Below are 27,805 nucleotides of genomic sequence, written 5' to 3' on the forward strand. Positions count from 1 at the left end.
TTAAAAACAAATCTGGATTGCCACAACTGTTTGTGCATATGTGTTCAGAAAACCTACACACATGTTATAATAATATATATAGATTACGTTTGATTCCTGGGGTTTAATTCAAATTAGGTAATCTAATGTACATTAATATAATAAACATCTCAAAACAAAAACAAAACTCAAAAAACTAACCCCTTAAAAAACGACCATTATTCAAAAACGACCGATTGTACGTCGTATTACATATTATTAGCATTATTGTAAAATGCGTTGAAAGCAGAATTAAATTCCGCACATTTTGACATCTCATATGTAGCAATTGACTAAATATTGTATTGATTTTGTATTCAGTATAATCGACGGAAATATGTGTAATGATATCTGAGTTTTTTGTATTGTATGCAAATGCAACTTTCAAATCTGGACCTCACTACATTAAATTGACCGGTGTTTTATTGTTGTCTAAGCTATCGTATCAAATGAGATAATATTAAATTTTATATTATAATGCATATGCTTGTGAGGTGTTCCAATAAGAAAGAACACATGATCTTGTTTCAACATTCAACATTTATCACGCAAACTTACGAATACTTGCTAATATGTAAAAGACCAGATATGTTTTAATGCTAGTATAATACAATAAAGATAGACACATTTTAAAACAATGTTATACAGAAACCTTTGAACAATACGCAACCTTAGCTGCTTCAAGTCGCATATATACAAGTACTTTTTTTAGATACAGTTGCGATTAAAAATCCAAAAATGTTAGTACAATCAATAAAGATAGACATATTTCAAAACAATGTTATACGTCGTACAGAAACCTTTGAACAATACGCAACCTTAGCTGCTTCAAGTCGCATTATTTTGGATACAGTTGCGATTAAAAAATCCAAAAATGTTAGTACAACTTGACAAAAAATAACCTTTATAATATTAGCAAGTTGCTAACGCTTTCTTCGACCAACATATAACCGAATAACCAACTGCTTTTTGACAACTGCTTTTTTTGACAACTGCTTTTTGACAATAAATAATTATATTAAACATTGGAAAATGTTCCGGAGGTTTTCTTCAAGATTATATTAAAAAATTGACCTGTAATACAGTATTATTATCTGCAACACTAAGAATATCTCTGTACAGCATTATTGTGTTCAGATTTAATGCAAGGATGATATTACCGTGCTAGATGAAATCATTCTTGCCAAAGACGCTTTCATATCTAGAATCCTTTTTAGGTTTAAAGGTTCTTATCGAAAGCTCGTCAAACATCTTCAAGCTATTTTGAAATATATACAATAAGAGCAATCACGTATACGTAATATCACTCAACATGAATCCATCACCCAAGCAACCATTGAAGTGGCTAATATAAAGTGAAATTTTAGTCGCTAATGTGAGTCAAATACTGGTGCATTCAAGACATTGCTCTTTTATTTTCCTGACACTGTTTTTGAGTAGGATGTGTCTATATTTATAACATACTGGCATTTGGTTAAGTAAATGGCAACCCCACTGGTATCAAATATTACCATTTAGAATGTTATTTGCTCATGGTCGGATTGGTAACTAACACTCGATCCTGACGGTGGCGCGAATTGTATCCCAGGGTCCATATTCAGAGAGATATTGTTAGTATCACTCTGTTCGTCCGTATATGGCCTAGAAACAATATAAAAATACATCAAAAATATTTACAATTACAGCATGAAGAAAAGCCCTATAACATAACTGACATTTCTGAAGGAAAAGAATTTTGCTTCATATTTGACAGAGAAAATTAATATCATAGCAAAAAGGTGTATATCTGAATTGTGCTGATTTTAACATGTATCGATTGACTTTTAGCGCGACTATGCATAACATTAGAACTGGTGACCACCGTTCTGACTGCAATAAAGATATACACATTAAAAAAAAAGTTATACAGAAACATTTGAACAATACGCGACTTTAGCTGCTTTAAGTCGCATAAGTATATTTTTTGGATACAGTTTCGATTAAATAAATCAAAAATCCTTGACAAAAATAACCTTTATAATTTTTTTTTGACAATGGGTATATCATTAAACATCGGAAAATGTTCCAGAGGTTTTCAGCAAGATCTATTAAAAATTGACCTGTAATACGGTATTATTATGTGCAACACTAAGAATAGCTTTGTATAGCATTCTCTTGTTTAGATTTAATGCAAGGATGATATTACCGTGTTAGATGGATCATTCTTGCCAAAGACGCTTTCATTTCGGTAAGTATATATCTAGAATCCTTTTTAGGTTTAAAGGTTCTTATCAATAGCTCGTCAAACATCTTTAAGCTATTTTGAAATATATACAATAAGAGCAAGTACGTATACGCAATATCACTCAACGTGAATCCATCAGCCAAGCAACCATTGATGTGGCTAATAAGGTATAAAGTGAAATTTTAGTCGCTAAAGTGAGTCAAATACTGGTGCATTCAAGACATTGCTCTTTTATTTTCCTGACACTGTTTTTGAGTAGGATGTGTCTATATTTATAACATACTGGCATTTGGTTAAGTAAATGGCAACCCCACTGGTAACAAATATTACCATTGTCATTTTGCTCATAGTCGGATTGGTTACTAACACTCGATCCTGACGGCGCGCCGTCGCGGCGGCGCGAATTGCATGTGTGTTTATTTCTTCTTTATCCAGGGTCCATATTCAGAGAGATATTGTAAGTATCACTCTGTTCGTCCGTATATGGCCTAGAAACAATATAAAAATACATCTTAAAAAATATTTACAATTACAGCATGAACAAAAGCCCTATAACACACTGCACATTTAAAATAATCAGTAACAAAATCAATTTCATACAATGGTAAAAATATCAGATGACTTCTTAAACTGTTACGCCAGCATAACTAGGAATACTTAAGAAACTAAATATTTTCATCAATATTAAAATTGAAATAAATTGACATAAATTTAAGCGCAATTTAAACGGTTTCTACGGCAATCACAACATTATTTTTGTATTGAAGGAAAAGTAATTTTGATCATTCGTCTTTATAAGTCATGTATTATTACACGTTTATGGGTGACATTAAGACCAAATAGGAGTAGTTTTACGATGAATATGTTACGATTGTAACAAGTATGAGTTGATGTGTGTGAAATTTATTATCACATATTTATACATTAAGAGGTGTAGCCATTGCAGACATAAACCGGTTTTTGAATCAAAATGATCTACTCTTGCTTTTAACTTTGAGAATTAAGGCTGATCCAAGCCTACATTTTTCACCGCTGATAAAGCTTTGAAAAGCCCACAATGCATTTATCGGTGACACTATTCGAAATTGGGTCAGATGGTAAACAATTATAAAGCGATAAATACCATAATCACGAGGATTCGTAACGATTGCTAGATATTTTTCTATATATACAAAGTAGTTCAGGTTAATTTCTTTTTGTTCAGTTCAGCTTTTGCTTTTCTCCTTTCAATAAAAAACAGTCTGAGCACTAGGCCATTTGGGAAATGTTGATGTGTTGAAATAAATAGTTTGAGTTCATATATATATAAAATATCCACTTATAAAGGAATTGAAGCTCTCATGGCTGATCTGAAGCAGAAGCCTATCCGGAGGATATAACCATTATATATTATGAAGAAAAATTGCAAAAGCCGTCATCTGGCTAAGAATAAACTCATCATCGATTTTCTAAATATATTGTTCCACAGATCATTAGTTTTATCTACACAAATAGATATACAGTGTGGGCCAAAAACAACTTTACCCAATTTAAAAGGTTCATATCTCAAAATTGAAAAGTCTGCTGCAAATTGTTTTCACATGTTCGTAAAGAACATCTTCTTTAAAGTATTTGGTGAAAAAACTATCCAAAAATGTATTAAATTAAAAACGTGACGTTAGTTTTAAATCAAAGAGTGAAAATTAACTTTGTCCACGCGAAAGCCTACTAGCTGTCGCGTCGCATCACTTGCAATGGTGAGTTCGATAAAGAATGAGATTGAGAACCACTCAGTATACGCACAAATATGTTCAGCAATTTTATATAACACAATCAAATAAATCAAACATTTAATTTAAATGTCAAGCTATGACATTTCGTCATGATATGCAGCTTTCACGCTGCAAAGATAAACACAATTCTCTTCAAATATGTGCAAAGTAATTGTAACCTCAGACCTGATTTTTTTTGTCATTATGAAATGTTATCTACAAGAAAGTTTGAAGTTTGAAGTTATTGAACTTATTGCGTTCGTGGTATGTTCGGCAAATTGTTGCATCGACAACTTACTCTGGGGTTATAGCTGCAAGTTCCCTTTGAACCGCTGCAATATTTGCAGCTGAACGACCAGTTCTTGGACGTCCGCTCCGTGCTTTGCATCTATTCATCACACTTCCGAGGTTATGAAAGTTGTTCGTATGTAGAGTTACTTATGGTAGGTTTCGGGGGATCTTACGTTCGGGAAATGAATCAGAAATTGACGCTGTACTACCAAAAAGTGTGTGAAAAAGTGTTGTGAATTGCCTTGTGTTGTGAATTGCCTTATCTTGACACCTTTCCTATTTAGAAATAAGCCACGCTGTCACAAAATGCACGAAGGCCTATTTAAAATTTAAAAATTACGCCAGATAAAACCTTTGTAATTGTGTAATTTTTATGCTAATTGGAGTGAAGTTCGAGTACATGACAAGTAAATGGGGGTTAAAATCGATTGTATTTCTTTCATGTATGTAAAACAATCATTACTTTTCAAAGACAAGCCAAACGTGTTTACCAATTACATGTATGCCTAACGCATATGTATGCCGTACTCTTTAGCAATCGGACACATACCATTGAATTACGTGTGGACAAAGTGATTTTTGACCCTCGGACGTAAAACTAGCACCATTTTGTTAATTTAGCTTCTTTTGGTTTCATTTCTTCATCACATATTTTTAGAAATATATATTTTTAGAATATGTAACAATATTATGAATAGCTCTCCTACAATTCGAGCAACCACCCTCTGAAATTGGGTAAAGTTGTTTTTGGCCCACACTGTACAATGTTTCTACTCCATTATTAGCCGCGGACAATATTGACGGAATGTCGACAGGCTGGGGAGGATGGCAAACAGTTTCCAACTCCGCTCCATGTAGAGGTTCATCCACCCGTGATCAGCACAAACCTTCTTTCAAGCTCGATCGACCACATGTCATCAGCTGCTTAGAATGGCATATGCAGTATAAACAATCACTGGTGATGAGAACGAGTGACATGCTGTTTCATTTTATTTTAGTATATTCGGAAATATTATACCAATTTAAAAGCGGACACTAGTTTGAAGCCCCCAAATCTTCTTCTTCTTCTTCTTCCTATAACGTGTAGACTTCAGGTACTGAAGATTTCACACTTGCTTTGATAAAAAAAACGTACGTTTGGTTTTCTTGCACAATCTCTCCCATTTGAGACAACTGACTCTTAAGGAAGTACTAATAAAATTATTTACGGTCGTATTTCTTTAAAAGTAAAAATCCCTTTTTAACAAATCACAGTTAGACATTTTAGTTTCAAATAAGAATGATCAAACTTCACATGATCACTTCGTTTACGTGTTAGCACCTTTTTCAAGATTGGCCTCATCAACCCCTCTCTATCGTTATTTTGTTTTCATTCAAATGTTTTTGAACATGACATTTAGGTATATATTGTAGACATAACATGTGTTTAATACTTGTATAGTGTAGTATAGACACTATGAAGCAGTGGCGTAGTCAGTGGGTGGTTGGTTTATATAGTATATATTATACGTGGGTTGAAAATATTGTGTCTAATTTTGACCTGCATGCCCACAATAGGTGCACAGTTTTACAGACTACTTTCCTGGGCGACCTTAAGACGCATATCGTTACCCTACTACGATAAGTTTTTTTTTTGTGGTAATTTTGAGGACAAAGTACAAAATATGGTTCAAGCAAGCCTCAGTTATGTAATCACCCTAAATATTTCTGATTATTTCTTTTAATTTGACTTTAGTATTATACATGTTTTCTTGTGCAAAGATGGTGAATAAATATGTTCTAATTAGAGAATAAAGGTATTGTTTTTAGCCGCTGGAGTGCATCTATCGTCTGATATAACACGGGCGACATCATTATTTTAAGTAAAACAACAAGGCGAAGTCGAGTTGTTTTACGTCGTGGTCTGATAGTTATATGATTAATGGTCTGATCTACTTGGGTTCGATCCTTTTAAGAAAAGAAAAAATAGCCGATCATTTATAATGCATAAATGAATAAAGTAATGTAGTTACACAATTTGAAACATCGAGGCCGTTCTATTTAACTGTTAAATGTAGTGGAATATATCACGCATTGATAGGTAGCAGGTGGAGCAAATTTTGTCAGCGGTTTTTGTTGCCGTTTGTTCGCAGTGCCTATTTATTGACAAAGCATTGTCCGCTTTGACAGATATCTTTGCTTATGTAGGGAAAGCTATGCAACGCCCTTTTATGAACAACAAAAGTAAGGCACATTGTAAGTCTACGTGGTTTGACGATGAGTGTATCAGGTTTAAAAATAGAGTTCAATACAAACTCAGATTATTCAGATTAAGTCGCTCTGAAGAAGCTTTAACTGATTACAAAAATACGAAGCATGAATATAAAAACTTCATTGAGGAAAAGAAAACAAAATTCAAAAACCAGCAACAAAAAGAAATTTTGGACTGTTTGAAAAATCGCGACAGTAAAGGTTTCTGGTCAAGATTGAAGGAAGTCAAACATCAATTTCCAGTGAGATTTCATCAGACAATTGGTTTCAATACTTTGAAAATCTATTTCGAGTTGATATACCAGGTGGGGAGCCCACGTTGCAAAACCAAGTTGAGGGTGAACTAAATCACCATCCAGATTGGACTGCATTTTTTGATGCCGAGATAACACCAGAGGAAATTAAATCGAGTATTGATGCTCTTAAAAATGCCAAGGCTCCCGGTATTGATGGTTTTCCACCCGAATTTTTCAAAAACAGTCCAATTAATGAGTTGAGTGATATTTTGGTGAAGTTTTGCAACCTGATCTTGACCACTGGATCATTTCCACTCCAATGGGCATCCAGTCTTATTATTCCTATTTTTAAAAAGGAGAATAAAACTGATCCAGCAAATTACCGTGGTATTTCTTTACTTCCTATAATGAGTAAAGTTTTTCTAAAGTTTTGCTCGAAAGGTTAAACTTTTGGGCTGAGGCTGAAAATGTTTTCCATCAAGAACAGGCCGGCTTCCGTAAAGGTTTCAGAACCACAGATAATGTTTTTATATTGGATACAGTTATCAATAAATATCTTTCATGGAAGCGTGGAAGGGTCTATATAGGCTTTGTAGATTTTCGTAAAGCTTTTGATTTAATAAATCATGATGCTCTATTATTTAAGCTGAAACGATATGGTATTACTGGTAATGTTCTTAATGTTTTGAGTTCTATGTATATGCAATTAAATGCTTGTGTCAGAACATCTACAAGTATAACAAATGTTTTTTCTTGTAAGGCTGGAGTTCAGCAAGGTTCTTTGCTGTCACCATTTTTATTCAAACTTTTTATTAACGATTTGAGTACACGACTGAACTCTGACGACACTGAAAAAGTGCAGATAAATCAATGTTTTATCAGTCATCTACTATTTGCTGATGACTTAGCTCTTATAAGTGGCACTATCTTTGGTCTACAAAAACAACTTGATGTTCTAGCAGAATATTGTCATGAATGGGGCCTTTCAGTAAATATAGATAAAACTAAAATCATGGTATTTAAACGAGGTGGTGTTCTTAAACGTGCTGAGAAATGGTATTATAAGGGAACAAGAATAGAAGTGGTCAATACCTTCAAGTACCTAGGTAATGTGTTTTCAAGTAATGGGAACTGGCTTAATGCACAGAAATCCACTGCATCGCAAGCTAACAAAGCTTTCTTTGGTCTCATAAAGATTTTGAAAAGCTATAGTCCCCTCCCTGTGGATGTTCTATTCAAGATTTTTGACACAAAAATAAGACCTATACTCCTTTTCGGTAGTGAACTTTGGGGAACATCTGAGTCCCAGATAATTGAAAGAGTACATATTAAGTTTTGTCGTTATGTTCTTGGTGTATCTAAATCATGTAAATCTATCCCACACTGTGCCATTCGTGGTGAACTTGGTAGAAATGCACTGTTGGTAAATTCACTTATTAACTGTATTAAGTATTGGTTTTACATTTTATCACTGGATAATAACAGGTTTTTAAGACAAAGCTATGAGTTTCAATACAAAAAGGCAGAGAATGGTAAAGAATGCTGGGCTATGAAGATCAAAAATATTCTGTACTCTTACGGTTTTGGTGAAATATGGATTGCTCAAGGTGTTGACAATGTAAATTATTTTATTGATGTTTTCAAACAGAGATGTAAAGATATTGATATACAAAATTGGCGAAATGCATTAAGTACATATTCATCACTTACTTTTTATACTCAAATAAAAGAAAATCTAGTGGTGGAAGACTATTTATTGTGGCTGGAGAAACCATTTCATAAAATACTTCTGACCAAAGCCAGATTGGGTGTTCTTGAGTTAGAATATGTTCGTGGAATATGGTTTAAGGTTCCTCGAAATTTACGTATTTGTAAAATCTGCCACACTGGTGAAATTGAAGATTTGTATCATTTTGTATTAAAATGTCCTGCTTATGCTAATGAAAGAAATCGCTTATTGCCAGAGTGTATTCCAAATTTCAATTATTTTATTACTCTATTTCAGTCTAGAAATCAACAAACTATAATTTCATTATCAAAATTTATTTTTAATGCTCATAAAATAAGGCAAACTCTTTTGCCCCCTGGTGATGGGTAAATTTATTGTACTGTACTTTATTGTATTGTAAGGCCGAAGGCCTATATATACTGAGAAATAAAATCTCTCCATATGGAGAGAACTGAACTGAACTGAACTGAACTTTATCTAAAAAAAAAAATAAGAAAATTAAAATTAAATTAAAAAAAAATTCACACTATTCGTTCGTAAAATGGGGACAAAATCCAAAAACATTTCTTGACCCTTCTTCACATTAAAGTGGGGGCAGAAATCAAGATTCGAACAAGTACCATTCAAGGCGTAGCCTCTACCGACTGAGCTAACGGGTCAGACAATAGAAGGGTGTAATTTTGAACTGAAGAATATTAAAAAAATATGAAGAAATTACAATGTTATAAAAAGATTTACCAAAATTTTAACATACACGTATCCTTAATGCTGTTGAGATTTTACAAGGATGGCGCTCTCACATTTCTAAGAATCCAAAAGCGCCATTAGGCTAACGTTTACGGTATATCTAGAATCCTTTTTAGGTTTAAAGGTTCTTATCGATAGCTCGTCAAACATCTTTAAGCTATTTTGAAATATATACAATAAGAGCAATCACGTATACATACATACATACATATAAGATTTATATTGCGCTTTATCATGAAATACCAAAGCGCATTACAAGAGAATTTACGCTACAATAAACTTACGCTACAAAAACATGCAAATGGAATATAAACAAAAACAATATTATGCAACAGGAAATAAATGTGATTTGAGGAGTTCTTTGAACCGGTTTAGGGTGGGGGCCTCACGGATATGCTGTGGAAGAGTATTCCATATCCGTGGGCCAGCAACATGGAAAGCCTGATCCCCTAGGCAGCGATTTGTATATGGAATGTGAAGTTTGGTTGTATCAAGAGAAGAACGAAGTAAATGATACGTAATATCACTTAACATGAATCCATCACCCAAGCAACCATTGAAGTGGCTAATATAAAGTGAAATTTTAGTCGCTAAAGTGAGGCAAATACGGATGCATTCAAGACATTGCTCTTTTATTTTCCTGACACTGTTTTTGAGTAGGATGTGTCTATATTTATAACATACTGGCATTAGGTTAAGTAAATGGCAACCCCACTGGTAACAAATATTACCATTTAGAATGTTATTTGCTCATGGTCGGCCTCAGTTATGTAATCACCCTAAATATTTTTGATTATTCCTTTAATTTGACTTTAGTATTATACATGTTTTCTTGTGCAAAGATGGTGAATAAATATGTTCTAATTAGAACAACGAGGCGAAGTCGAGTTGTTTTACGTCAAAAATAATGATGTCACCCGTGTTATATGAGACGATAGATGCACGACAGCGGCTAAAAACAATACCTTTATTCTCATTCTTAAACACTTCAATTCAAATAAAAATATCATACACATTTTAATCAAATCTAATCCTACATTTTGCAAGGAATTACCTAGGGCTTAAAATCGATCAGTCCCTTTGTTGCTATGCGCCTCCGATTGGTCCAAATAGCGAGTACACGTATCGCGTCGACGCACACGCGCTGTCCCGTGTGATACCGTGTCATATCACACGGGTAAAGCCGGGTAAGAACCAATAAGATTGCAGGAACGTTCTCAAGTGCTTAAGAATGCATTTTTGAACCACAATTTGTACTTTATTCAAATAAATTGGGCAATTATCGTAGTAGGCTGACGCGTATGTATTCCAATTTAACTGGATTCAGTTTCTAGTCAAAGAAACACAAAGGCAGACACAGTCCTTGACACAAATAACCGCTATATTTAGCAACTATATCCCAGTGATTATGCTCATACGTCCAATGACCAGCATATAAGCGATTAAAGTATTGGAACTAAATCTTTGACGATGAACATTATAAACATCGGATAAGGTTCTGGAGGATTTATCAGAAATTGACTTGAAATACTGTAATAATATCTCTTGGGTAATAACTGCAGCACCAATAACATCTCCTGATAGTGTCTCTTGTTTGGATTCAATGTAGGGTTAATATTAGCATGTTGGATGAAATCATGCCTGACAAAGACACTATTTCGTTAAACAAATATCTGGAGTCATTTTAAGGTTTGAGATAATAAATCCAAAGCTCGTCTTTTTTGAACTTCTTAAAGCTATTTTGACATAAAGAGCAGGGACGTACATTTTGCGATGTCACGTATTGTCATTTAAAAAGAATCCATCATCTAAACGCCATCGAAGTGGTTAATTTGAAATGAGTTTTTAGTCGGTAAAATGAGGCAAATATGGGCGCGTTCAAGACGTTTCTCGTTTATTTTTCTAACGGTAGTTTGAGTGGGATATGGCTATTTATAACATGCTGGCATTTAAACAAAATCGTCACCAGTCCTGGCAACCCATCTGGTGGGTGTTTGTTGGGAATATACAACTAGGTTAACATTAGCCAAATTAATAAAATCGCTGTCGGATGCTGTACATAATACATGTGATTGGATGTAACCTGACAACCTCTTGTGTGATACTATGCGAATATTCATGGGCGTGATCGAAAGCTGACAGTGAAAAGGCAGCTAATTCGACCCTTTACTAGAATGTCATTTGCGCATTCTTGGATCGATAACTAATACCCGATTCAGACGGCGGTATGTACCCCCGTATGTACCCAACTCAATATCACTAGACATTGTAAGAAAATTCTGACAGGACCGTAGACCCCATGACAGGACGAATGAATTCCATTGCAATATGCAAGTTGTCTGATTACAAGTGCCAAATCTAATGTTACACATTAGTCATGTAAGTGTAATCCAGTAAAACCAACGATGACAACGTAACGTAAGCAGCAGGTTTAAAAAGACCCACCTGGGCTCACCTTTTGAAACTTGGTCCATTTTGTAAAATGTGCTAACTGAACTTTATCATATTTTCAACTTGAAATATTTCCAGAAGTGTTATGTATCTTTCATGTGCATATTAATTTTTAAGCTTTAAGGATCGACCATGTTATTATTTGCTCCTGTTCTTGTATGATAAGCCTTATACATGTTTTGCTTTATTATATTAATCTCATGATTAATGACTTAAATTTATAACAGGTAGGACTTAAATGGCAGAGATGATTTTTTTTTAAAGTTATCTGGAAATTCTAGGTATATTATGTAGAATATCATTGTTATTATATTGTTATTGTATTATTATTAATATAGAACACCGTCCAGAACTTTAAAAAAAAACTGAAAAAAAAGAGATCTTTCCTTTACTAGTATTCTAGTATTTAGTGACCTCTTATATCAAGCAATCGTTCCTTATTGTGTTTAATTGATCTTGTGTAGGATGCTAGCCCACTTACATACTTAAAAGTAAAACTTAGCGCCATTTTGTAAGTAATTCTATTCTATTTTGAAGGCTAATGTTCTCTCAAGATATATTTTACTTTGGTCTTTAGCAAAATGTACTCGTTGGCGTTTTGTACATTTTGTTATTTGGATATTGATATTGAACCGCTGCAGAATTTGTAAACTGCGTGTTGGATGCTAAAATACTAACTGAAATCCAATACATGTATCGCTTCACGTCTTTGAAATTGAACCGGCGTTTACATCAAAATCAACGATATGGCTACCTAACTGATGCTAAAAAAAGTACTTATAGGATTTCATTGTAAGACTATTCATGAAATGGATCTGATCCTGTGTCATATACTGGGGTACCCCAAAAGGTGGTTTTGTTACATTTTGATGTGCAGCTTGGACTTCAAAACAGTGTCGCTTGAGTATTCCTTCACTTAGAAGATTCAATTAGGTCTTAAATTAAGGCTAATTTATTCTATATATATTACTCATGTTTTTATCCTGTTTTAAAATAATTTTCTGTTATTTTCTTATTAGATGATTGACGCAAACTTGACCCCCTTTTCGTAAAAGGTGAATGATTAAAATGATATAGGAATGCACTGTTATGTAAAATTGCAATGTCTCTCGACATATTTTGTTGAGAGTGGGGATTCTTTCTACATCTTGTTTTGTTTTGAATGTGTGCATTACCATGATTACATTGCTTCAAGCGATATGCAATTAATGTTATTCGATCAAATATATGCAAGTAGTATTCAATTTGTGCAACAAAGCCATTAGATGAGATCTTTTATAGTAGGTTACAATGCTCTGCAAACTGTTAAAAACAAATCTGGATTGCCCACAACTGTTTGTGCATATGTGTTCAGAAAACCTACACACATGTTATAATAATATATATAGATTACGTTTGATTCCCGGGGTTTAATTCAAATTAGGTAATCTAATGTACATTAATATAATAAACATCTCAAAACAAAAACAAAACTCAAAAAACTAACCCCCTAACTAACGACCATTATTCAAAAACGACCGATTGTACGTCGTATTACAAATTATTAGCATTATTGTAAAATGCGTTGAAAGCAGAATTAAATTCCGCACATTTTGACATCTCATATGTAGCAATTGACTAAATATTGTATTGATTTTGTATTCAGTATAATCGACGGAAATATGTGTAATGATATCTGAGTTTTTTTGTATTGTATGCAAATGCAACTTTCAAATCTGGACCTCACTACATTAAATTGACCGGTGTTTTATTGTTTTCTAAGCTATCGTATCAAATGAGATAATATAAAATTTTATATTATAATCCATATGCTTGTGAGGTGTTCTAATAAGAATGAACACATGATCTTGTTTCAACATTCAACATTCATCACGCTAACTTACGAATACTTGCTAATATGTAGAAGACCAGATATGTTTTTAATGCTAGTATAATACAATAAAGATAGACACATTTTAAAACAATGTTATACAGAAACCTTTGAACAATACGCAACCTTAGCTGCTTCAAGTCGCATATATACAAGTACTTTCTTTAGATACAGTTGCGATTAAAAAATCCAAAAATGTTAGTACAATCAATAAAGATAGACATATTTCAAAACAATGTTATACGTCGTACAGAAACCTTTGAACAATACGCAACCTTAGCTGCTTCAAGTCGCATTATTTTGGATACAGTTGCGATTAAAAAAATCCAAAAATGTTAGTACAACTTGACAAAAAATAACCTTTATAATATTAGCAAGTTGCTAACGCTTTCTTCGACCAACATATAACCGAATAACCAACTGCTTTTTGACAACTGCTTTTTTTGACAACTGCTTTTTGACAATAAATAATTATATTAAACATTGGAAAATGTTCCGGAGGTTTTCTTCAAGATTATATTAAAAAATTGACATGTAATACGGTATTATTATCTGCAACACTAAGAATATCTCTGTACAGCATTCTTTTGTTCAGATTTAATGCAAGGATGATATTACCGTGCTAGATGAAATCATTCTTGCCAAAGACGCTTTCATTTCGGTAAGTATAGAATCCTTTTTAGGTTTAAAGGTTCTTATCGAAAGCTCGTCAAACATCTTCAAGCTATTTTGAAATATATACAATAAGAGCAATCACGTATACGTAATATCACTCAACATGAATCCATCACCCAAGCAACCATTGAAGTGGCTAATATAAAGTGAAATTTTAGTCGCTAAAGTGAGTCAAATACTGGTGCATTCAAGACATTGCTCTTTTATTTTCCTGACACTGTTTTTGAGTAGGTTGTGTCTATATTTATAACATACTGGCATGTGGTTAAGTAAATGGCAACCCCACTGGTATCAAATATTACCATTTAGAATGTTATTTGCTCATGGTCGGATTGGTAACTAACACTCGATCCTGACGGTGGCGCGAATTGTATCCCAGGGTCCATATTCAGCGAGATATTGTAAGTATCACTCTGTTCGTCCGTATATGGCCTAGAAACAATATAAAAATACATCAAAAATCTTTACAATTACAGCATGAAGAAAATCCCTATAACATAACTGAAATTTCTGAAGGAAAAGAATTTTGCTTCATATTTGACAGAGAAAATTAATATCATAGCAAAAAGGTGTATATCTGAATTGTGCTGATTTTAACATGTATCGATTGACTTTTAGCGCGACTATGCATAACATTAGAACTGGTGACCACCGTTCTGACTGTAATAAAGATATACACATTAAAAAAAAAAGTTATACAGAAACATTTGAACAATACGCGACTTTAGCTGCTTCAAGTCGCATAAGTATATTTTTTGGATACAGTTTCGATTAAATAAATCCAAAAATCCTTGACAAAAATAACCTTTATAATTTTTTTTTGACAATGGGTATATCATTAAACATCGGAAAATGTTCCAGAGGTTTTCAGCAAGATCTATTAAAAATTGACCTGTAATACGGTATTATTATGTGCAACACTAAGAATAGCTTTGTATAGCATTCTCTTGTTTAGATTTAATGCAAGGATGATATTACCGTGTTAGATGGATCATTCTTGCCAAAGACGCTTTCATTTCGGTAAGTATATATCTAGAATCCTTTTTAGGTTTAAAGGTTCTTATCAATAGCTCGTCAAACATCTTTAAGCTATTTTGAAATATATACAATAAGAGCAAGTACGTATACGCAATATCACTCAACGTGAATCCATCAGCCAAGCAACCATTGATGTGGCTAATAAGGTATAAAGTGAAATTTTAGTCGCTAAAGTGAGTCAAATGCTGGTGCATTCAAGACATTGCTCTTTTATTTTCCTGACACTGTTTTTGAGTAGGATGTGTCTATATTTATAACATACTGGCATTTGGTTAAGTAAATGGCAACCCCACTGGTAACAAATATTACCATTTAGAATGTCATTTGCTCATAGTCGGATTGGTTACTAACACTCGATCCTGACGGCGGCGCGAATTGCATGTGTGTTTATTTCTTCTTTACCCAGGGTCCATATTCAGAGAGATATTGTAATTATCACTCTGTTCGTCGAATATGGCCTAGAAACAATATAACAATACATCAAAAATATTTACAATTACAGCATGAAGAAAAGCCCTATAACATAACTGACATTTCTGAAGGAAAAGAATTTTGCTTCATATTTGACAGAGAAAATTAATATCATAGCAAAAAGGTGTATATCTGAATTACTCATTGTCGGATTGGTAACTAACACTCGATCCTGACGGTGGCGTGAATTGTATCCCAGGGTCCATATTCAGAGAGATATTGTAAGTATCACTCTGTTCGTCCGTATATGGCCTAGAAACAATATAAAAATACATCAAAATATTTACAATTACAGCATGAAGAAAAGCCCTATAACATAACTGACATTTCTGAAGGAAAAGAATTTTGCTTCATATTTGACAGAGAAAATTAATATCATAGCAAAAGGTGTATATCTGAATTGTGCTGATTTAAACATGTATCGATTGACTTTTAGCGCGACTATGCATACCATTAGAACTGGTGACCACCGTTCTGACTGCAATAAAGATATACACATTAAAAAAAAAGTTATACAGAAACATTTGAACAATACGCGACTTTAGCTGCTTCTAGTCGCATATATACACAAGAATATTTTTTGGATACAGTTTCGATTAAATAAATCCAAAAATATTAGCACAATCCTTGACAAAAATAACGTTTATAATTAGCAAGCTGCTAACTCGTTCTTCGACCAGCATATAACCGAATAACCAACTGTTTTTTGACAATGGGTATTATTAAACATCGGAAAATGTTCCAGACAGTCTGCCGCCTGGACAACCAATTCTTTAGAAATGCTTAGTCGCGCTAAAAGTCGATCGATACATGTAAAAATCAGCACAATTCAGAGATACACCTTTTTGCTATGAAATTAATTTTCTCGGTCAAATATAAAGCAATATTTTTTTTCTTCAGTAATGTCAGTTAAAAACTTGGTGCTTGGATATACATTTTTTGTTAAATCCTGGTGTTAAAATTAAGCATCAAATTGTGTCTTTTAGTGTGATATTTTTGATTTTTATAGGCCTTGAATTCGCCTGCGAGCTTTTTACGGAATTCATGTTTTAGCGTCTCAAACTAACATAGTTTGCTAAAGAAAGATATTTCCCACCTCTGTAAAGCACATCGTGTGGGTCTATATGTTATAGTTTTGTCAGAATTTCCGTTTTGTTTTACCCTATTTCCATTGATGCTCCGAAAATGTCAAACTAAGTAAAAGTAGGCAATGGTGAGTACTTTTATCTCGAGAGCAACCAGCAGAAATAGTCGATATTTCCTTTGTTGTTATCCAGGTCAATTTTTCATTGAAAGCAAATTGCCCGACCAGCGATTAAATCCCCAATTGGGTGTTCTGGTTAAACATGATCAGTAGGAGCGCTATAGGTCTGGGAATTTCTTTGCTATATTGAAGTTCTGGCAACACTATAGCCATGCCGGTATTCCTATTGAACCCAGGGATATCGATCCACAATGCTAGTATTAGCCTTTAGATTTCACGTGTTGATTTAGAAATTTTTCAGCCGACAGTGAAAGATGGTGAAATCAAAACGGAAATTCTGACAAAACTATGATATATAGCTCACGGTGATGTGCTTTAGAAAGTTGGGGAAAATCCTTCATTAGCGAACTATATTACTTTGAAAAGCTAAAAGGTTGATCAAGAAAAAGCTCGCGGGCCGAGCTGAAGCCTATAAAATCGAATATCTTACACTAAATGACTGAATTTCAGGCCTAAGTTTAACACCAGGATTTAAAAAAAAATCAGTATCAAGCATTATAGTTTTTCCAGCCATTTACTGAAAAAATGAAAATTATTGCTTTTCATTTGGCTGAGAAAAACATTTTTACACTGAAAAGGTGTAACTCAAAATTTTGCTCATTTCAACACCAATTTCGATCGTTTGTATTGCCTCATTAAATGACTGAGTGAGCCTTGCAGAACAAAAGAATCGGTTGTGCAGGTAGCTGACTGCAGAGGTTTTCAGCAAGATCTATTAAAAATTGACCTGTAATACGGTATTATTATCTGCAACACTACGAATAGCTTTGTATAGCATTCTCTTGTTTAGATTTAATGCAAGGATGATATTACCGTGTTAGATGGATCATTCTTGCCAAAGACGCTTTCATTCCGGTAAGTATATATCTAGAATCCTTTTTAGGTTTAAAGGTTCTTATCGATAGCTCGTCAAACATCTTTAAGCTATTTTGAAATATATACAATAAGAGCAAGTACGTATACGCAATATCACTCAACGTGAATCCATCAGCCAAGCAACCATTGAAGTGGCTAATATAAAGTGAAATTTTAGTCGCTAAAGTGAGTCAAATGCTGGTGCATTCAAGACATTGCTCTTTTATTTTCCTGACACTGTTTTTGAGTAGGATGTGTCTATATTTATAACATACTGGCATTTGGTTAAGTAAATGGCAACCCCACTGGTAACAAATATTACCATTTAGAATGTCATTTGCTCATAGTCGGATTGGTTACTAACACTCGATCCTGACGGCGGCGCGAATTGCATGTGTGTTTATTTCTTCTTTACCCAGGGTCCATATTCAGAGAGATATTGTAATTATCACTCTGTTCGTCCGTATGGCCTAGAAACAATATAAAAATACATCAAAAATATTTACAATTACAGCATGAACAAAACCCCTAATCAATTTCATACAATGGTAAAAATATCAGATGAATTCTTAAACTGTTACGCCAGCATAACTAGGAATACTTAAGAAACTAAATATTTTCATCAATATTAAAATTCAAATAAATTGAGATAAATTTATATTATATATTATATTAAGCGCAATTTAAAGGGTTTCTACGGCAATCACAACATTATTTTTGCATTGAAGTAAAAGTAATTTTGATCATTCGTCTTTATAAGTCACGTTTACGGGTGACATTAAGACCAAATAGGAGTAGTTTTACGATGAATATGTTACGATTGTAACAAGTATGAGTTGATGTGTGTGAAATTTATTATCACATATTTATACATTAAGAGGTGTAGCCATTGCAAACATAAATCGGTTTTTGAATCAAAATGATCTACTCTTGCTTTTAACTTTGAGAATTAAGGCTGATCCAAGCATACATTTTTCATCGCTGATAAAGCTTTGAAAAGCCCACAATGCATTTATCGGTGACACTATTCGAAATTGGGTCAGATGGTAAACAATTATAAAGCGATAAATACCATAGCACGAGGATTCGTAACGATTGCTAGATATTTTTCTATATATACAAAGTAGTTCAGGTTAATTTCTTTTTGTTCAGTTCAGCTTTTGCTTTTCTCCTTTCAATAATAAACAGTCTGAGCACTAGGCCATTTGGGAAATGTTGATGTGTTGAAATAAATAGTTTGAGTTCATATATATAAAAAATATCCACTTATAAAGGAATTGAAGCTCTCATGGCTGATCTGAAGCAGAAGCCTATCCGGAGGATATAACCATTATATATTCTGAAGAAAAATTGCAAAAGCCGTCATCTGGCTAAGAATAAACTCATCATCGATTTTCTAAATATATTGTTCCACAGATCATTAGTTTTATCTACACAAATAGATATACAATGTTTTTACTCCATTATTAGCCGCGGACAATATTGACGGAATGTCGACAGGCTGGGAAGGATGGCAAACAGTTTCCTACTCCACTCCATGTAGAGGTTCATCCATCCGTGATCAGCACAGACCTTCTTTTAAGCTCGATCGACCACATGTCATCAGCTGCTTAGAATGGCATATGCAGTATAAACAATCACTGGTGATGAGAACGAGTGACACGCTGTTTCATTTTATTTTAGTATATTCGGAAATATTATACCAATTTAAAAGCGGACACTAGTTTGGAGCCCCTAATCTTGCTTTGGTAAAAAAGTACTGACTCTTAAGGGCTGGGGTATGAACGTTTGGACAGTATTTATTGTGGGACATGAGAGCACATCAGACATATCGAATTGCATTCTGAATACGAAGAATGTCATTCTGATATCAAATAATTTTGATTTTTTTGAAATTCACAATGTAATACACATTTTACGAAAAATTATAAAAAATTGATATTTTTGATATTTAACAGTACTCGAAGTAAGCTTTATCAATCTGATGATTTATACTTAAAGTGTATGTAGGTGGGATGAAAAGCCGACGATCAATTGAAAATTGTGACCTTTCGTATTGAAGATATGGATTTTTTCCCAAAACACCAAAATAAAAAAGGTCTTTTTGGGAAAAAATCCATATCTTCAATATGAAAGGTCAAAATTTTGAATTGATCGTCGGCTTTTCCTCCCAGCTACATACACTTTAAGAATATATCATTAAATTTATAAAATTTACTTCGAGGACTGTTATATCTCAAAAATGTGAAAAATATCAAATTTTATTAATTTGTCATAAAATTGGTATTATATCGTAAATTTCATAAAATGAAAATTATTTGATATCAGAAAGACATTCTTCGTAATCAGAATGCAATTCGATATGTCTGATGTGCTCTCATGTCCCTCAAAAAATACTGTCGAAACGCTCGAAACGCTCATTCCAGTTCCCTTAAGGAAGTACTAATAAAATTATTTATTACTTTAAAAGTAAAAATACCTTTTTAACAAATCACAAATCACAAACTTCACATGATCACTTCGTTTACGTGTTAGCACCTTTTTGAAGATTGGCCTCATTAACCCCTCTCTATCGTTATTTTGTAGTCCGACGAGTAGGACCTGTTTTTATTCTTAGTTACCAACTATACTCTAACTCTGATCGCTCAAGAATGATTAACCACAAAAATACACTAACCGCGCCTCTCGAAAAAAAAGGGCGGCGCGGTCACTGGACTTTCGCGATTCGTCTTTCTTGCACCATGTCAGATAGTGATCATAGTGGGAAATGAGTATAGTCTGGTAACTTAGAAAAAAAAGTCCTACTCGTCGGACTATTATTTTGTTTTCATTCAAATTATTTTTAACATGATATTTAGGCATATATTGTAGACATAACATGTGTTTAATACTTGTATAGTGTAGTATAGACACTATGCAGCAGTGGCGTAGTCAGTGGGTGGGTGGTTTATATAGTATACGTATACGTAGGCAGTTGAACATATTGTGTCTAATTTTGACCTGCATGCCCATAATAGGTGCACAGTTTTACAGACTACTTTCCTGGGCGACCTTAAGACGCATATCGTCACCCTACTACGATAAGTATTTTTTTTGGGTAATTTTGAGGACAAAGTACAAAATATGGTTCAAGCAAGCCTCAGTTATGTAATCACCCTAAATATTTCTGATTATTCCTTTTAATTTGACTTTATTATTATAAATGTTTTATTGTGCAAAGATGGTGAATAAATATGTTCTAATGCATGTTTGAACCACAATTTGTACTTTGTTCAAATAAATTGGGCAATTATCGTAGTAGGCTGACGATATGTACGCGTATGTATTCCAATTTAACTGGATTCAGTTTCTAGTCAAAGAAACACAAAGGCAGACACAGTCCTTGACACAAATAACTGCTATATTTAGCAACTATATCCCAGTGATTATGCTCATACGTCCAATGACCAGCATATAAGCGATTAAAGTATTGGAACTAAATCTTTGACGATGAACATTATAAACATCGGATAAGGTTCTGGAGGATTTATCAGAAATTGACTTGAAATACTGTAATAATATCTCTTGGGTAATAACTGCAGCACTAATAACATCTCCTGATAGTGTCTCTTGTTTGGATTCAATGTAGGGTTAATATTAGCATGTTGGATGAAATCATGCCTGACAAAGACACTATTTCGTTAAACAAATATCTGGAGTCATTTTAAGGTTTGAGATAATAAATCCAAAGCTCGTCTTTTTTGAACTTCTTAAAGCTATTTTGACATAAAGAGCATGGAACGTATTTTGCGATGTCACGTATTGTCATTCAAAATGAATCCATCATCTAAACGCCATCGAAGTGGGTAATTTGAAATGAGTTTTTAGTCGGTAAAATGAGGCAAATATGGGCGCGTTCAAGACGTTTCTCGTTTATTTTTCTAACAGTAGTTTGAGTAGGATATGGCTATTTATAACATGCTGGCATTTAAACAAAATCTTCACCAGTCCTGGCAACCCATCTGGTGGGTGTTTGTTGGGAATATACAACTAGGTTAACATTAGCCAAATTAATAGAATCGCTGTCGGATGTTGTACATAATACATGTGATTGGATGTAACCTGACAACCTCTTCTGTGATACTCTGCGAATATTCATGGGCGTGATCGAAAGCTGACAGCGAAAAGGCAGCTAATTCGAACCTTTACTAGAATGTTATTTGCGCATTCTTGGATCGATAACTAATACCCGATTCTGACGGCGGTATGTACCCAACTCAATATCACTAGACATTGTAAGAAAATTCTGACAGTACCGTAGACCCCATGACAGGACGAATGAATTCCATTGCAGTATGCAAGTTGTCTGATTACAAGTGCCAAATCTAATGTTACAAATTAGTCATGTAAATGTAATCCAGTAAAACCAACGTTGACAACGTAACGTAAGCAGCTGGTTTAAAAAGTCCCACCTCGGCTCACCTTTTGAAACTTGGTCCCGTTTGTAAAATTTCTGCTAATTGAACTTTATCATATTTTCAACTTGAAATATTTCCAGAAGTGTTGTGTATCTTTCATGTGCGGATACCATATTATTTTTTAAGCTTTAAGGATCGACCAGGTTATTATTTGATCTTGTTCTTGCATGATAAGCCTTACACATGTTATGCTTTATTATATTAATCTCATGATTAAGGACTTAAATGGCAGCTATAGGTTTATTATGTAGATTGTCCTTGTTATTGTATTGTTATTGTATTATTATTACTATAGAAAACCGTCCAGAATTTTGAAAAAAAATGTAAAAAGGAGACCTTTCATTTTAGTCTTGTATCAAGCAATCGTTCCTTATTGTGTTTAATTGATCTTGAGTAGGATGCTAGCCCCCTTACATACTTAAAAGTATAAATTAGCGCCATTTTAAAGGCTAATGTTCTCTCAAGATATATTTTACTTTGCTCTTTAGCAAAACGTGCTCGTTGCTGTTTTGTACATTTTGTTATTTCGATATTGATATTGAATATGAACCGCTGCAGAATGTGTAAACTGCCTGTTGAATGCTACAATCTCAGATTAATAAGTAAACAGATTGGAATAGTCCATGCCTGTGCCCTCTAAGCGTACTCGAATTCAGCTGACGCCGGTACAGCGTTCAGACCTGGCGACATCGCGCGAAGTTTCTTTTGTGTACGCTCGCGCTATTTGCGCTATTTTTGACTTTGCTCACGCGGCACCTGGCTTTAATAGCGTCGATCCCCATGGGCAACATGTCAAGTTTCCACCACGGTATGGCTACAATACTAACTGAAATCGAATACATGTATCGCTTCAAGTCTTTGAAATTGAACCGATGTTTACATCAAAATCAACGGCTACCAAGTTGATGTTAAAAAAATACTTATAGGATTTCATTGTAAGACTATTCATGAAATGTATCTAGAGTATGGAATCAAGGACATATGTGACCCGGCAGCACTAATGAGCCGTAAATTCGCTAAATTGTATTCTGAGTTACGGTATAAAATGTGTACGAAGGTCGTATTCATCGGTAACTTAAGCTGGCCCGACATCTGTCTCATTTTGATAGTCAAAACTAATCAATAATCCTATTGTTGAAGTGGATAATAAGCTTCTACCTTAGATGGCTATAGAACTTTTAATAGCTCTGGTCTTTGTTTGCTTTTGCTAAATCCTGTTCAAGTGGTGGGTTACCAGGCATTGTATTTGGTACAGGTATGCATAACCAACAATTAACAATGAGAGAACTTTCTTAAACCTCGTTGACTTGAGGATGATTTGAAATGACCGCCAATTATGACTGTTTGATATTTATTGCCAGCAATGTGAAAAAAGAGACACATGTAAAAACGTAAAAGCTATAATTTTGTTGAAGGAGCAAAGTTTAACAAACCTTAACCCCGCTTCTGGATATCGTTTGAAGTCAAATGATACACCATTTTTAAGTTTATGATGTTTATTTTTTAAACACGAAATAAAACGAAATTGCCCGGGGGAGTAATTTATGGCTCATTCGCCGTGAACGGTCACATATGACCTTTACCTTTGAAATGTATCACCAGGAGGGGGAGACGAAAAAACGTAAATGGCCGACGATTCCTGTTGCATCAGTTTACCCGATATTATCGGTGGGATATATACTGATATATACTTATAAGTTGTTTTTTCCAAATTATTATTAAATTTTTGTGAAAATCTTTATATCATCACACTGATATATTGTTGAACAAGCTAATCTTCTGATTCCGATTCTGCTGATTCTGTCGTCAAACCATCATTAAAAAATGCCAGACGCTTGCTTGGCCACAAGAAACACTGACTCAAGCTCCTTCTAGGTTGTACAAAGTTAGGGGTTAAAGGTCATGTAGGGGTTTTATAGGTCATTATGGATCATAACTCCCGAACTATGTAAAGAACTGGACGGCTGTAACACCAGAATGTTAGGGCAGTGTACAACTGGGCTTTAACTTGGTGCAAATGATAAAATGGACCCTAATGGGCATAAACTTAAAGTGCAAATTATCCTTGATATGAGGGGAGCATAAAAGTTATCTTGAAGTTACCCAAGGTCAAAGGTCAAAATGAGATAACATGCTAAAATTTGCCCGATTAATTTGCTTACTCTTGGTGCAAATGAGGGGAACATGAAACGTCAACATGAGATTCAAAGTCAAATAAGGTCAGCACTCACCACCTGATATTCGTGGCTCCTGAGCCACAGTAGCTGTAGTTAGATATTTATCCATAATTTATAATATTATTTTTGATCCTTCTCGTTTAGACGGCAGACTATGCAAATTATATAACATTTTTAGGGGCGCTGCATATTGCCTGTTGCTGTTTAGTTGACGACAACTAGTCCCAGCAACGAGTGCTTTGGGAAATGCAATAGTAATTTTATTTGGTTTATCAAATTAAATTAAATTCTTCTTCATCTCCTTAAAGAATTAGGTATTCTGTTATTATTATCTTAGTGGAAGAAAAACTAAGGTTATAATCACTCGGTGCATTTTCATTTGTGCCCCCCCGACAGGTCAATCGCTTTCAGCAGCTTCTAAATGACTTTTTGTCTTTGCTGTTAATGCCCAATAATGCCATGTCGAAAAAAGATCCGTATTGTGGACCAAAATCAGATCAAATCAAATCATAATTATATACCTTATGCAATTGTTCTGCTTTAAAGAAACATTTCGTGATCATCATGTTAGATATATTATATATAAAAGAAAGAAAAACGAAAAAAAGAAGAAGATAAATGTACCAGTTTTACAGATGGATAAACGTAGGCGACATTATAAGCCGATATCTTTGACAACTTGATAGAATCAATTATAAGTACGTATAAACGAGTAAAGTAAAATAACATATTCACATACACACAGGTTTTCTTACTGCTACGTTATTGACAGTTTTGGGACAATCAGATTTATTCAAGTCTGCAATTCTTAAAACCACTTAAATAAAACCACTCAAACAAACAGATGTAACGTATACTATGCCAAAAAGTATCCTTGCTCTTGGAAAAACTGAATCATATTGGGTAAATGTGTATTTTTAATAGATGCACTATATAATCCTGCACATTATGACACAACATTGAATTAAACGTGACCTCAAGAAGTAAAGTTACAAACAATTAAATAGACTAAGGTCCCGTTTTAAAATTGACAGACTGGTATATGCAAGGCGCAAAAAGATTCCGACAAGCGCGACAAAGTGAAAACACAGTTTCTTCGATGAAGCTTTATTTAAAGCAGTTTTTATCTCAATTTTTTATATTTGTCAGTTCTTTTGTTTCCGTTTTCTTTTGTTTAAAATTAAAGGTACGCATAAACGAGCCATTCACCATCTAGTCCGTGGAGTTTTGAATAGGTCTAATTAAATGCTTGTAACTTTGCTTTTTGAAGTCACATTGGGTTCAATGGGGTGTCATAATGTCATAAATTGTGGTATTACTCAAATGAGCGCAAAAGATGGATCTACGCTTAGCTTTGGCCGTTTCGGCTAGAAGTGCTCGCGTCTTTGTTGATTTCCCCCACGATAATGCCCCAGGAATCACGCAACGAGCGCGTCTTTCTTTCCAGACATGTACGCGATATTTCTCCGCCCCCTGGTAACTCCATCAATCCGTCAAAATCACCATAGATAAGTGGCTTCACCTCTCCTTGTGGTAATGGATGGGTACTAATTAGTCTAGGTGGTACGTCTGTTGGCAGGCTGGATTTTTACCATTGGGCCTGATGGGCCCGGGCCCAGGGCCCCAAAAATTTGGTGACACCCTAAATTGTCATTTGCATCTTTCTCTTTAGCCTGAAAACATCATATTTGGGCCAAAATAGGGTAAAATTGCAAAATTGTGCACGCTTCGCGTTTACTGGTCCTTTATATAAAGCATAATTCAGCTCATTTTGGGCTAAAATAGTCTTAAATTGTCCTAATAAAAACGGAACAAAATATGCTCGTCTCCCGCTAAGTTATAATGCTTCCACGCACTGGTGATCGATCTTATAGTATTAATACATAAACCAACACTTGGCCACTTAAGTACACATATGCCTTCCACACGGTGCGTTTGGGGGCTCCAAATATTGGCCTGGCCTAGGGCCCCCAAAAGTTAAATCCGGCCCTGTTTATTGGAACAATTAAGAATTTTGCGGTCAATAATGTGAAACATTTTTAATGATCTCGATTTGCGTTCGCGTTTTTGCAAATAATAATAATATGATTGGATCACACGCTTATATTCATGAGGTTAGGAATAATGGTTGAGTTACTACCAACCGGCAGAGTACACGGGAGTGATCATTACATTACGTTAAGAATCACTGAAAAGGTCAATCTTATTCATATATTTCAAGGTCCTTGATTCGATCGACAGTCTTATCCCCCATTTTTATCATCACGATTTTGAAATCAGAAGAAAGCTGATATTTTCTTATTACCTCAGGAAATTTAACGCAAGAGATATTTTTCGTTTAAATTGTGTGAACAAAAAAGCAGAGATATTTGGTAACCACACCGGAAGTGTATGCAGTATCCTAGGGGCATTGTCATACCCGTTTTTGTTTCTCATGTCAAAACCACTGGAGCTATTACAACTCGAAACTTGGAAACATACTGTTTTAATGGTATGATTCAATCGAAGGTTGAACACTATTTTGTCAATCTGTCATTTGATACTAACAGCTACTTTTTTCTTTCCTTTCTTTCTTTCTTTCTTTCTTTCTTTCTTTCTTTCTTTCTTTCTTTCTTTTTTTCTTTCTTTCTTTCTTTCTTTCTTTCTTTCTTTCTTTTTTTCTTGAACTGAAATGATTGGAAACAAAAAAAGTTGTTAAATTTGATTGTCGAATAAAAAATAGGGAGCGAGGACCGAATTGGAATTGAATAACAAAATACGTTTAGTAGAAAGTGAGTTTGATTTGAATAAAATAGAAATAAAAAACCTGAATCGAAATGAATACCAGAGGGTAGTTGCTTTGAATCATCCCGGTAGATAGAACACACGACGCTTCATTTGCCTATATGTTTATGTTATTCGCGCAGATTGCATTCCTACATGTAATATACCCACTTTTCATTCACTTTTTAAATCTTCATATTTGACGACATTTTTGTCTTTTGCGAGTATTAGTACAAGACTTCAAGTCAGGTAATCTTAATTTTCCGAGGGTTCAAGAATCCACTGAGACGAAGAATTGAAATTCCTTGTGCTTTATTAATTGCCAGTCGTGGTGTTGACCTCATCTTGCAGCCAAATAAAAATAAGATTGATTTTTCATTTACACATACTCTTTATAAAGGAAAAAAATATTTATAGTGCTTTTCCTGACGATGAGTTATTGAACTTTAAACAATGAACTGAATCCCTTCTCCGAGGGTTGTTATTTGTACGAACATTAGTATCCTTTTAGTTTAATGTTAAACAATTAGAGAACACA

The sequence above is a fragment of the Amphiura filiformis genome, chromosome 1 (genome assembly GCF_039555335.1).
Source record: "Amphiura filiformis chromosome 1, Afil_fr2py, whole genome shotgun sequence".
Taxonomy (NCBI): Eukaryota; Metazoa; Echinodermata; class Ophiuroidea; order Amphilepidida; family Amphiuridae; genus Amphiura; species Amphiura filiformis.